This window comes from Mustela lutreola, chromosome 13 (genome assembly GCF_030435805.1).
Source record: "Mustela lutreola isolate mMusLut2 chromosome 13, mMusLut2.pri, whole genome shotgun sequence".
Taxonomy (NCBI): domain Eukaryota; kingdom Metazoa; phylum Chordata; class Mammalia; order Carnivora; family Mustelidae; genus Mustela; species Mustela lutreola.
In genome coordinates, this window is record NC_081302.1 from 58982538 (window position 1) to 58993191 (window position 10654).

Sequence of the window (10654 nt, forward strand, 5' to 3'; positions counted from 1 at the left end):
GGAGAAGGCTTTATCTATGAATTCCTTTTTATTCTGATTTCTCCTTTGTGCGTTTTAAGTGCTTTTTATTATTATTGAAATATAGTTGACATACAATGTTATATGAGTTTCAGGTCTACAAAAATCTCAAGAAAATAATGAGAAACAGAAAGACTCAGATATAGAGAACATGTATTTTAAGTTTTAATATTGAATCTTAGAAGCTCTAATTATATTCATATGCATATTATTCTCTTGTCCAGAATTTTGCCCTTGAAACTCTGTTTCTGGCCACATACATAGTGTTCCAGTTAACAATGCTGATCCTCACCCTTGTGTCTTGGGAGCACAGGTGGGACATGCCTTGTTCATTCTACCTGCATGTGTGTTCTATTGGTTCCATAATAAATAACCACAAACTTAGTCACTTAAATAACACATCATTCATTCTCTCATAGTTCTGGAGGTACAAGTCTGGGCATAAGTTGAGGTGTTAAGGAAGGTTCTAAGAAAAAAAACTATCTCCTTGCCTTTTTAAGCTTCTAGTAGCTGCCTCTCATTCCTGGCCCACAGTCCCTTCCTCTATCACCACGGGGCCTCACTCTGGTCTCTTCTCACAGGATCGCATCACCTTCCCCTCTGCTGCTAGTCACATCTCCCTCTGCCTCCTTCAGACATGATGCTTGTGATTATATTTAAGGTCCACTGGATTATCCAGAATAATCCCTCCATCGTACTGTAACTACACATCTGCAAAGTCTCTTCTCCCTTGTAAGTTAGCATGTTCACAGTTTCCAGGGATTGGGGCATGAACGTGGTGAGGGGTCATTTTTCAGCATAGCTTGAGACCCATTTTCTTGATATCTTTAATATCATCCTTTGGTCCACTCATTTAAAACCAGCAGAATAGGCAAGATACAAGCCTCCAGCCCTCATAAATCAGGGGCTCACTTAATACTGTATCTGTTCCTGGGTGGTAAGGGTTTCCATTTTAGCCTCACAGTCAGGTTTGAATGATGATGATGAACCAGCAGATGCCTGCTCCCCAGCATCTCATCCCACAACCCACAGATGCAGCCCTCACCTGTGCCCCAGAGTGCAGCATAATGCTGAAGGAAAGCTCCTGGATTTAAAAATCAATTTTTCTTAATTTTTTAAATGGAAATTCAATTTAGCTAATATATCCTGTATTATTAGTTTCAGGGGTAGAATCCAGTGATTCATCAGTTGCATATAACACACAGTGCTTATTACATCGAGCACTCACCTTAAGGCCCATGACCCAGTTACCCCATCCTCCACCCACTGCCCCTCCAGCAACCCTCTGTTTCCTAGAGTTAAGATTCTCTTAGAGTTTTTATCCCTCTCCAATTTCATCTTATTTTACTTACCCTTTTCTCCTATATTCATCTGTTTTGCTTTTTAAATTCCACATTTGAGTGAAATCATATGGTATTAATCTTTCTCTGACTGACTTATTTAGCTTAGCCTATTACCCTCTAGATCCATCCACGCCATTGCAAATGGCAAGATTTCATTCTGTTTGATGGGTTATATTTCTTCTTTATCCATTCATCTGTCTATATATCTATATATTGGGGTGCATGTGCCCCTTCGAATCACTACGTTTGTATCCTCTGGATAAACACCTAGCAGCACAATTGCTGGGTTGTAGGGTAGCTCTATTTTTAACGTTTAAGGAAACTCCATGGTGTTTTCCAGAGTGGCTGTGCCAGTTTGCATTCCCACCAAGAGTCTAAGAGAGCTCCCCTTTCTCCCCACCCTCGCCAACATCTGTGGTTTCCTGAGTTATTAATCTTCACCATTCTGACAGGGGTAAAGTGGTACTAAAAATAAAATATTTTATAAATGACAGGAACAAAAAATAATCTCAGAATATAGAGAGCTATGAGAAAGAAAACAAACAAACAAGTAAGTAAATAGCCAGCTATGAGGAGGGCAGCCACTAGGCAGGAGTACAACATTGTTTGGGCTCTGCTTTAATTGGAGGGAAAGAGGACAAAAGTGGGCTCCTGAGCTGCTGTCTTCCAGTGAGTAATCTTTGTACAGCCCAAAATGACTGATGAAAAGGCAAGAAGACAAAAATCAGGACATTCTATAGGTCATTTCACAAACATGGAAACACCTCCCTGTTATTTATAATCCTTCAATGTCACCTAGTTCCTCTCTACCCCTAGGATTCTCCACACCAACACCAAAACAATTGTTTATAAAAAAATAAATAAATAAATAAACTTTCCAAATATTCAAAGTAGCTCATTCCAGTCCTTAACAATTTTCTCAGGAAAGAGCTTCTGAACATGAATTTAGGTGCTTTGCCAATGCTTCAAAATGCAGTGCGGCAACTCCCTCTAACATCTTGAAGGAGCTATTTTCATCCTGCTGTGCAATTTAACACATGGCGATACAAAATAGTTAACAGAAACTGGTTTCCACATTCTGCAGGGAGCAAACCTCGAAAGTTAATGCAACTTATTTTTAAATTCTATATGAAATTACTTCCTTAAGAAGGACTTAAGGGTATCTAAAATGACCAAGACTTTTCTGAACCACTTCTGATTATGCCTTATTTTAAGATGTCAGAGTATAGCTAAAATAAAAAAGAAAAAGACTGCCTTTATAAGGAGTTATATTTTATCAAACCCCTTGAGAGACTGTCTCCTTATTCCTCTATTCTAACTTTTGTATCATTAAAGGAAACATTATCTCAAACTAGTCTTATGCCCATTTCCTGAGGCACTGCTCTGGGCATCTTCCTCAATTTTAATGCATCAATGACCATCATTATTCTTTCTTTATGGGTTTTCAGCCAAAATTCAGCCCTTTTAACAATATTCACATCTAGGCTAATGTGACTTAATTTTCCACGTCAGCTACATGAGGCAAAGTAACAAGGTCTTTATTAAAATCTAGATAATAAAATTAGCCCATTTAACTACTAATCATGTGTTTCCATCACAGGATTAAATACATTTGTTATACTGAAGTACTATACTTTATACCAAGGTAAAGTCAAATAACCATAAAAATTTTGGAGTCCTTTTTTCAATGTGCTAGACAGAATTTTAAGGTTAGCACTTGGCATATAGCGTAAAATATAAACTGTTACTTAACTTTTATTGAGGTGACATTTGTATTTTATATAGGCTCAGAGTAGAAAGCCAGAATATTGGAAGCGTTATTTTAAAAGGTATCCTTGAGCTTCTAGAGAAAAAAAGGTCTTTAAAGTCCACTGGGCTAAATTAAGGTGCCCAAAGTTATAATTGAATTAATTTATTTTTTGGGAGGGGGTTGGGCAATAGAAAGTGGAAAGATTGTACCAATTCCAGGTGCTTTTACTTTTAGAATGTTGATATCACACAAGTTGAGCAGCCTGGTCTGCAAGCCTAAGAAATAACAAAGGATCAAATGCACCATGAGAAGCCAACTTTATAAATGGAACAACCCCCCAGAAATACATCTTAACAGGATGAGTTTGAAGTGCCCAGGTTTACTTCGTCACTAATCTGGAAATCCTTCCCTGAGCTCAGTCTCAGAGTCAAATAAAAAGGATTTAAGTCTGTATTTCTTTAGGGGAATATCTGAATGAATATTTGACTCCAAAACTTACCTCTCCCCATCCCAGAATCCTTTCATTCTTTCTAATCACCCAGAATCTTTGGAGACTGCCTCAGCCCCAAGCAGGTTTACTAAGAAGGGGAGAAGTTATCTTAGGTCACTACTAGATCGATCCGGTAAGGAGTAAGTAGTGATTTTCTGAAGAATTTTCAAGTTTAAATTCTCAGAGAACACAAACCATGCAAAGAGGATGCTTTTATCCATTCCTTAGTGGAAACCATTAAGTGTATTTCAGTGGTATAGGACTGCCATTCTGGGAAAGATCAAAACCCAGGTGGCCTACTTCACCTCCCCATCCTCTCCAGAGACCAGGTTATTGTGATTTCTGATTCCCAAGGAAAGGATTTTTCTACCTCTAGAGTACCAACTAAAAAGACTGCACGTTTAGGAAAGAGTGACCAATTGCTGCAAGGTTGCTACATGTCTTTAAAATTAAGGGATGATTTATTTTTTCTCTCTCTTAACTAAAACAGTTAATTGGTAATATAATAGAAACTCAGCAATAGATGAAAAATGGCATAATCCCTGAATAGAGTATGAAGGGAAAGAAAAAAAGGGGGGAAAGTTTCGTTGTTTCATTTTGTAGCCTAATTGCAGGAGTTAGTGTTCAAGAAATTCCTATGCTTCTCATTCCTCGGTGTTGCTGATTCTAAGACTTAAGCTTCTAGAAAAGTCTGAGTTCAACTTTTCAGGCATAGAAAAGTTGAAAATAAAAAGCTCACTACAAGGGGAGATGGAGAGGAGAAGGGAGTTGAGGGAAATTGGAAGGGGAGGTGAACCATGAGAGACTATGGATTCTGAAAAACAATCTGAGGGGTTTCAAGGGGGGGCAGGGTGGGAGGTTGGGGGAACCAGGTGGGTATTGGAGAGGGCACGGATTGCATGGAGCACTGGGTGTGGTGCAAAAACAATGAATACTGTTACACTGAAAAGAAATTAAAAAAAAAAAAAATAAGGGAAGAGACATCCCCCTTCCCTTTTGTCAGAGCTTTTTTAAAAAAAATAAACACGTAATTGTAAATTCTCTCTGCCCTTTTCAGACATATGTAAATGTTTTTAATTTTTGTTTCTCTGTTTTAACTATCATGCCAGTTTACAACCCAGGAATGTCTTTCTCAAGGACCTGGGAGTCATCCTTTTGAATCTCCCAGGCTCTGTGGGAGGGTAAGAGCCTAACTTGGGGTGCCCTGCTCCAAGTTATTAAAACTACTTCCTGTCATAAGGATATGATAAGCGTGTTTATCTTTTATATAAAGCCAGTTAGCTAACACAGATGGTCAACCAAATTACCAGGTAAATTTGGGATGAACTATGTGTGACAAATGTGCTGTCATGTCTTCTGACTTGAGGACTAGTTACTGTTTATCTTGAGTAGATGTAAGGAATGTTCTTGGCTTTAAAATCTGCTTAGCTATATAAGGGGGTAAAATTTCTGTCTTTGCAGTTTCTCGGCAATTGATGCAATGATGATCATGTTCTGGTTTAATACTTATTCAGTAACAAGCATTTTTTCTGTTTCTACTGCCTTTGTGGGGAGTTTTTCTCAATTCAGAAATAATTTGGGGGTTTTCAATTATTTTTCCCCAACATTAAGCCTTTTATCCCCAAATCCTAATCTAAACCCCTCAGACTTGTACACCTGGAATATAAACTAAAAATCTCAGAAAAAAAAATATTTCTTTTTACATTTTCCTGTAGTTTTTCTACCCTTTAATCCCAAGGCATTCTTTCCTATTAGTCATATAATACTGGTAGGTATTGCAAACTAAAGCCTGTGTGACCATGTTTCTTTTAGTTGGGGTATTGGTGTAAGCAAGTTAGGGAAAGAGAGAACATTGTTTATGTTGGGGGGCAGGGGAGAGCAAAAGCACCTGCCAGCTCCTTTTTTCCTGGAATGGTCTCCCCATAATCTCTGTCTCTTGGGGGCATGCTCTGAGATGAAAAAATTCACCCTCCTCTCTGTCCCTGGAATCTTTCAAACTGCTGTTTCTGTGCTGTCTCTTTAAGGGCAGGGACTCCACTTCCTAATACCCCTGGGGCTCTCCCGGAGCTGAGCACACCAATTTTTTAAAATTCCAGACGTCAAGTCCCACTGATTATAAACACTCACGATATTTGGCCCCTCTCATTTTCAAAGGCAAATATTTTGGGCATTCATGGACTCTCTATGAAAGTCTTTTCTGCCCTTCTCTGCACCATTGTCTCCCTTCCCACCACAGACAGCCATGGTCCCTTTTACTCCCAGATCTCATCTTTGCCCTTCCCGTCTTCTTCACTGTAGTGTCTCCTCTACCATTTAGTTGTGGCGTTTGTTCCACAAGTCTTCATGTTGTTGTCTGGGTTATTTACACTGATGGGAGTGTCATCTAGTTTTTTCTGTAGGACAGAGGAGAGCTTGGGGTCGTCCTACTCTCCCGTCTTCCCAGCCAACCCCATCTATGAATCCTGTGTCCCCTCTAAGAAGCTGAATTCCTCAAGTCCTTCTGTCTTCTTAAGCGGAACAAAACAAAACAAACAAAACAACAGGGTACATTTAGAGCCCATGTAACTGGTGAATATTTTAGGTAATAAGATAAATGCTATTCATTAGAATAATTACCTCAGTGACCAAATTTTCTGAAAAGCAGAATGAAGTCACTTGAGAAATACTCCCTTAAACTTGCTATTGGAACACTACTTGCCCCTTTGTTTCTGGGTTCCTATGGAATCCGTCTCCCTTATCTTTTCTGAAGTGACTGTAGTCCCTGGGTGAATTACAGAGTGAATGGCACGGACCCTCTGGGACCCTTTGTCATCATATACTGTGCCAGCTGCTATGTGTCTTTCTTACTTAATCTTCAGGGATTCTGACTCATGCTTTCAATTAAAGAAACTGAATTAAAGAAAAATCTATTTTGTGTTTGCTAAGCTTTCAAGGACCATTATATTTTCATAAACCACACAACAAATTCATCATATTTTTACTGTCCTTCCCCAGTTTCCACAGCAAACAGAACACAAAATTTGCCTTTAACCCCGACAAGAATAGATATCAACTGCAAATATTATTTATGTCACCCTTCCTCTTGGAAGAAAAATAGACTTTTATTTTGAAAATAATGGTATCAAAAGTCAGTTCTCATGGAATCAGATGTCAAGTTTCAGTTAATATTTGACATCAGGAAGCATTTCTACCTGAATTTTGAGAGCTAATTTTAATATGTTGTGTTTTTAATATTCTAGCAAATACATGTGCTCAAAGATTTGTCAGTGCTTTACATCTAGAAACCTCTTCAGTCTTTAGTTTCAGAATTGGAACATTTCCTGAATAAGTGATCTTTCTCTCATCTGTAATTCATCATTTCCATCCCAGGAGAGGTGTTCTAAATTCATGACCAGCCGTCCCCAATACACACACATACTTAGTGAGGAACAGAGTGACCTCGAAGGGGGAATGGTAGACTCTAGAGATATGCACTGCGCCGGCTGTGGCTGAACCACGCCTACCAGCTGCTCACCAGGCCCCAGGGCTGCATCACCAGGAAGTAGGGAATACCACCACCTCCCTCAACAATTCCACTCTACTCTGCCCAGCATGGTGGAAAGTCCTAAATATTATAGGACCAATTTTCACTCAGTCCAACAAAGAGCCATAATAGAAGTGCTTCTGTTTGAGAGTTTCTGCTCTAGATTATAAACCTTTGAGGCCAAAGACACTGTCTTTTCACATGATCTCTCCTCAGCCTGGCACACGGAGAGTAGGAGTTTGGGAAGTATTTTTTTTCTCTCTCAAATATGTCTGGTTACCTTGTGTAAGCCCTGGGAGACTTATTGCCTCCCTTATGTACTCTGAACCTTTCCAGAACACCATCCTCTCTCCTCCAGGCAGGCCGGAGTCCCTTTGCTCTTTTCTGCACCTGCTTAGGTACCCACAAAGACTTCCTTTTACAGTGGATTATCTTCTTGCTTTCTCATCCTGCCAAGTTTCTCATTTGATTTGGGCCTGTCAATGTTCTGGTAAGAGATGAAGATAGAGGACTTTATCTTCTGTCTTCTGGACTTGTTCCCTGCAAGTCAAGCCAAGGAAGGGATTTAGCAATCCCTGAGCACACTCCCATCTCTGCAGAAACATTCTGTGCTCTTCTGCTTCTAGCTTCCAGGATCTTTGTGATGCTATGGCCATTGGCCAAACTTCAAAAAAGTGTAAAGAAAAAAATAATTGCATAATCTACAAATTCCTTGGGGTATCTGTAGGATATGCATAATAAACGGATGTTTACCAAGTGCCTACCAGGTACAAGACTGTTACAATTCTTTATGTAGGGTAGAATTATTAAAAAAAAAAAAATACCTGAAATCTTTAAAGTTCTTGGCTGCCAAGCATTTGATGGAAGAGGCTATAGGGTTAAAATTGAATTGGCACCATTGACAAGTTGCCCTCAAGCGAGACTTGCTTTCCAGAGTGGTTTCATTCAGATAGAAGGTTTGGCAGTTGAGGGGGCACTGCTGAGCTCTAGCTCAGCATCAGGCGCTGTGCTGATGCTGTTGCAAGGTCTCTGGGCTACAGGAGCCCTGTGGCTATATACTTGCCCCAAATACCCATTTCTCAGAACACAGAGATGTGGAACGTTGATAGCACGAGCTGCTGGGAGCTCTACAGCAGGACTTGCAAAAGCATTTCCCTTCCTCTCTCGTTCTCTTGTTAGCATCCACACCCTTTCCCCCACCACAAGGTAGAACCTCTGTGGCCCAAGGGAATTAGTGAACAGCTATGCAGAAGGAGCTCTACACACTTTTATAAACAAATGAGTTCAGGGGCAGGGCAAGACATTTCTTCTTCCAACAGACCCTCAAGTGATATGAGAGCACAGAGAAGGCTCTCCCCAAGGCATCTCCCATCCTCCCTCATGGTTAGAAAAATCATCCTCAGTCATTTCTCATGGAAGTCTAGCTGCAGCAGATTTATTATGAGGGAAGATGTGAGGGGATTTGTTTGTTCAATTCTCCATTGAAAAATGGGACTCTTCTGGTACTAATCTCCTCAAAAGGGATTTCTGGAAATATAGCAGAGTCTTCAAGTGATATTTAAACTAATATGCCTTTGCTTCAGTCAGAGCAGCAGACAGAGCTGAAAGCTATGGCTCCAGTGCAGAATCTGTTTCTGGAAGCCCCTCACCAAATAACTACAGAAAGTACCAGACGTGCCTGGATAACCTCACTGGCACCCGTAAGAGAAAAAGGATCCTGGAATGAACCCAGACACAATCTCTATATCCACACTGTTGTGGAATGTTCCCAGCCAGTGAGAGAACCAAGTCCCCCAGGACCCTACAACTTGAGTGCTATTGGCACGGAATATGAACATGAGCTCTTTATCATGTTTAAAAAATAAAAAAATAAAAAAGCAAAAAAAAAAAATTTTAAGCTACAAGACCTCAGAAGACTCAAAGTTTTAGTAAGCTCAGGATAGGAAAGTGTGACTTGATATCAAGCTGCAGAATAAACAACAAAGCCAAACAATCCATTAGATGGAAATTAGAAAGTGAGGAAAATCCCAGAAGTGCAAAAAGAGAGCTAGAATTAAATATTTCACAAAATCTTTGGGAGAAAAAAGTATATTTTTTCCAGAAAAACTTTTGTATGTTACCCTCAAATAAAAGCTCTTATTTATAACTTGCTTTCTAAATATACCAAACTGTTACTTTATGACCAAACAAATTGTTAATCACAATCCAGCTAAGCTAGACCAGGGTTTGGCAAACTGCTCCTGGAGAGGGCTATGTAGTAAATATTTTAGGTTTTATGGGCATACTATCTGTAATCAATTCTATTATGGCACAGTAGCAGTCATAGACATTTGTAAACAAAGGGCATGGCTGTCTTCCAAAAAACTTGATTTACAAAAACAGATAACAGGCTGGTTTGGGCCCATGGGCTACTGTTGGTGGACCCTTGAGTTAGACAAATAAAATAATTCAGACCTTTACAAATATATAAAGTACACAAGTAAATTTTTACAATATTCAGATCTGTCAAAATATCCTCACCTTCTCCCCTTTTTTATGTGAGTATTGTTGGTACAATGTTACATCAGTTTCAGGCATACAACAGTGATTCAACAAGTTTATATATTATGCTATGCTCACCACAAGTATAGCTACTATCTGTCACCATACAATGATATTATAGTCTCACTGACTATATTCATTATGCTGTGCCTTTTAATCCCCGTGAATTATTCATTCCATAACTGAAAGCCTCTATCTCCTATTCTCCTTCACCCATTTGGCCCATCCTCCTACCCACCTCCCTCTGGCAACCATTAGTTTGTTCTCTGTATTTATACATCTGATTCTGCTCTTTGTGTTTATTTCATTTGTTTAGATCCAAATATGACTAGAATCATAGGGGTATTTGTCTTTCTCAGTCTGACTTACTCAGGTCGATCCAGATCCAGTTGTCACTAAATGGCACAATCTCATCCTTTTTTTTTTTTTTTTTTTCTTAAGGGAAAATGCAAACATAGTCCCCCACTACCACAAATTATGCAGTCAGTTGTCCTACATTTGGGGAAATCTCAGGGGTCAGCATATCTGGAAAACAACGGCTAAGCCTCACCCTGGGAAACTACCTTTGTGATCTTGGTATCTCCCCTGCCAGGTACATATTCATCCTTTTTTTTTTTTTTTTTTAATGGCAACATTCCATTGTACATGTATACTACATTTTTTAAAAATTTTTCAGTGTTCCAGAATTCATTCTTTATGTACCAGTGCTCCACGCAATAGGTACCCTCCATAATACCCACCACCAGGCTCACCAAACCTCCTATCCTCCTCCCCTCCAAAACCCTCGGTTTGTTTCTCAGAGTCCACACAGTCTCCCATGGCTCATCTCCCCCTCCAGTTTCCCCCAACTCCCTTCTCCTCTCCATCTCCCCATGTCCTCCATGTTATTCCTTATGCTCCACCAATAAGTGAAACCATATGATAATTGACTCTCTCTGCTTGACTTATTTCACTCAGCATAATCTCTTCCAGTCCCGTCCATGTTGCCA

At 39.6% G+C, this 10654-nt stretch overlaps 1 non-coding gene across 1 annotated transcript; it reads right to left on the reverse strand.

Moving 5' to 3' along the window:
* Window positions 1-10102: 10102 nt before the first annotated feature.
* Window positions 10103-10265, reverse strand: LOC131814243 (U1 spliceosomal RNA). Its single transcript, XR_009347231.1, has one exon. It is a non-coding gene; the product is annotated as a U1 spliceosomal RNA (small nuclear RNA).
* Between the last annotated feature and the right edge of the window lie 389 nt (window positions 10266-10654).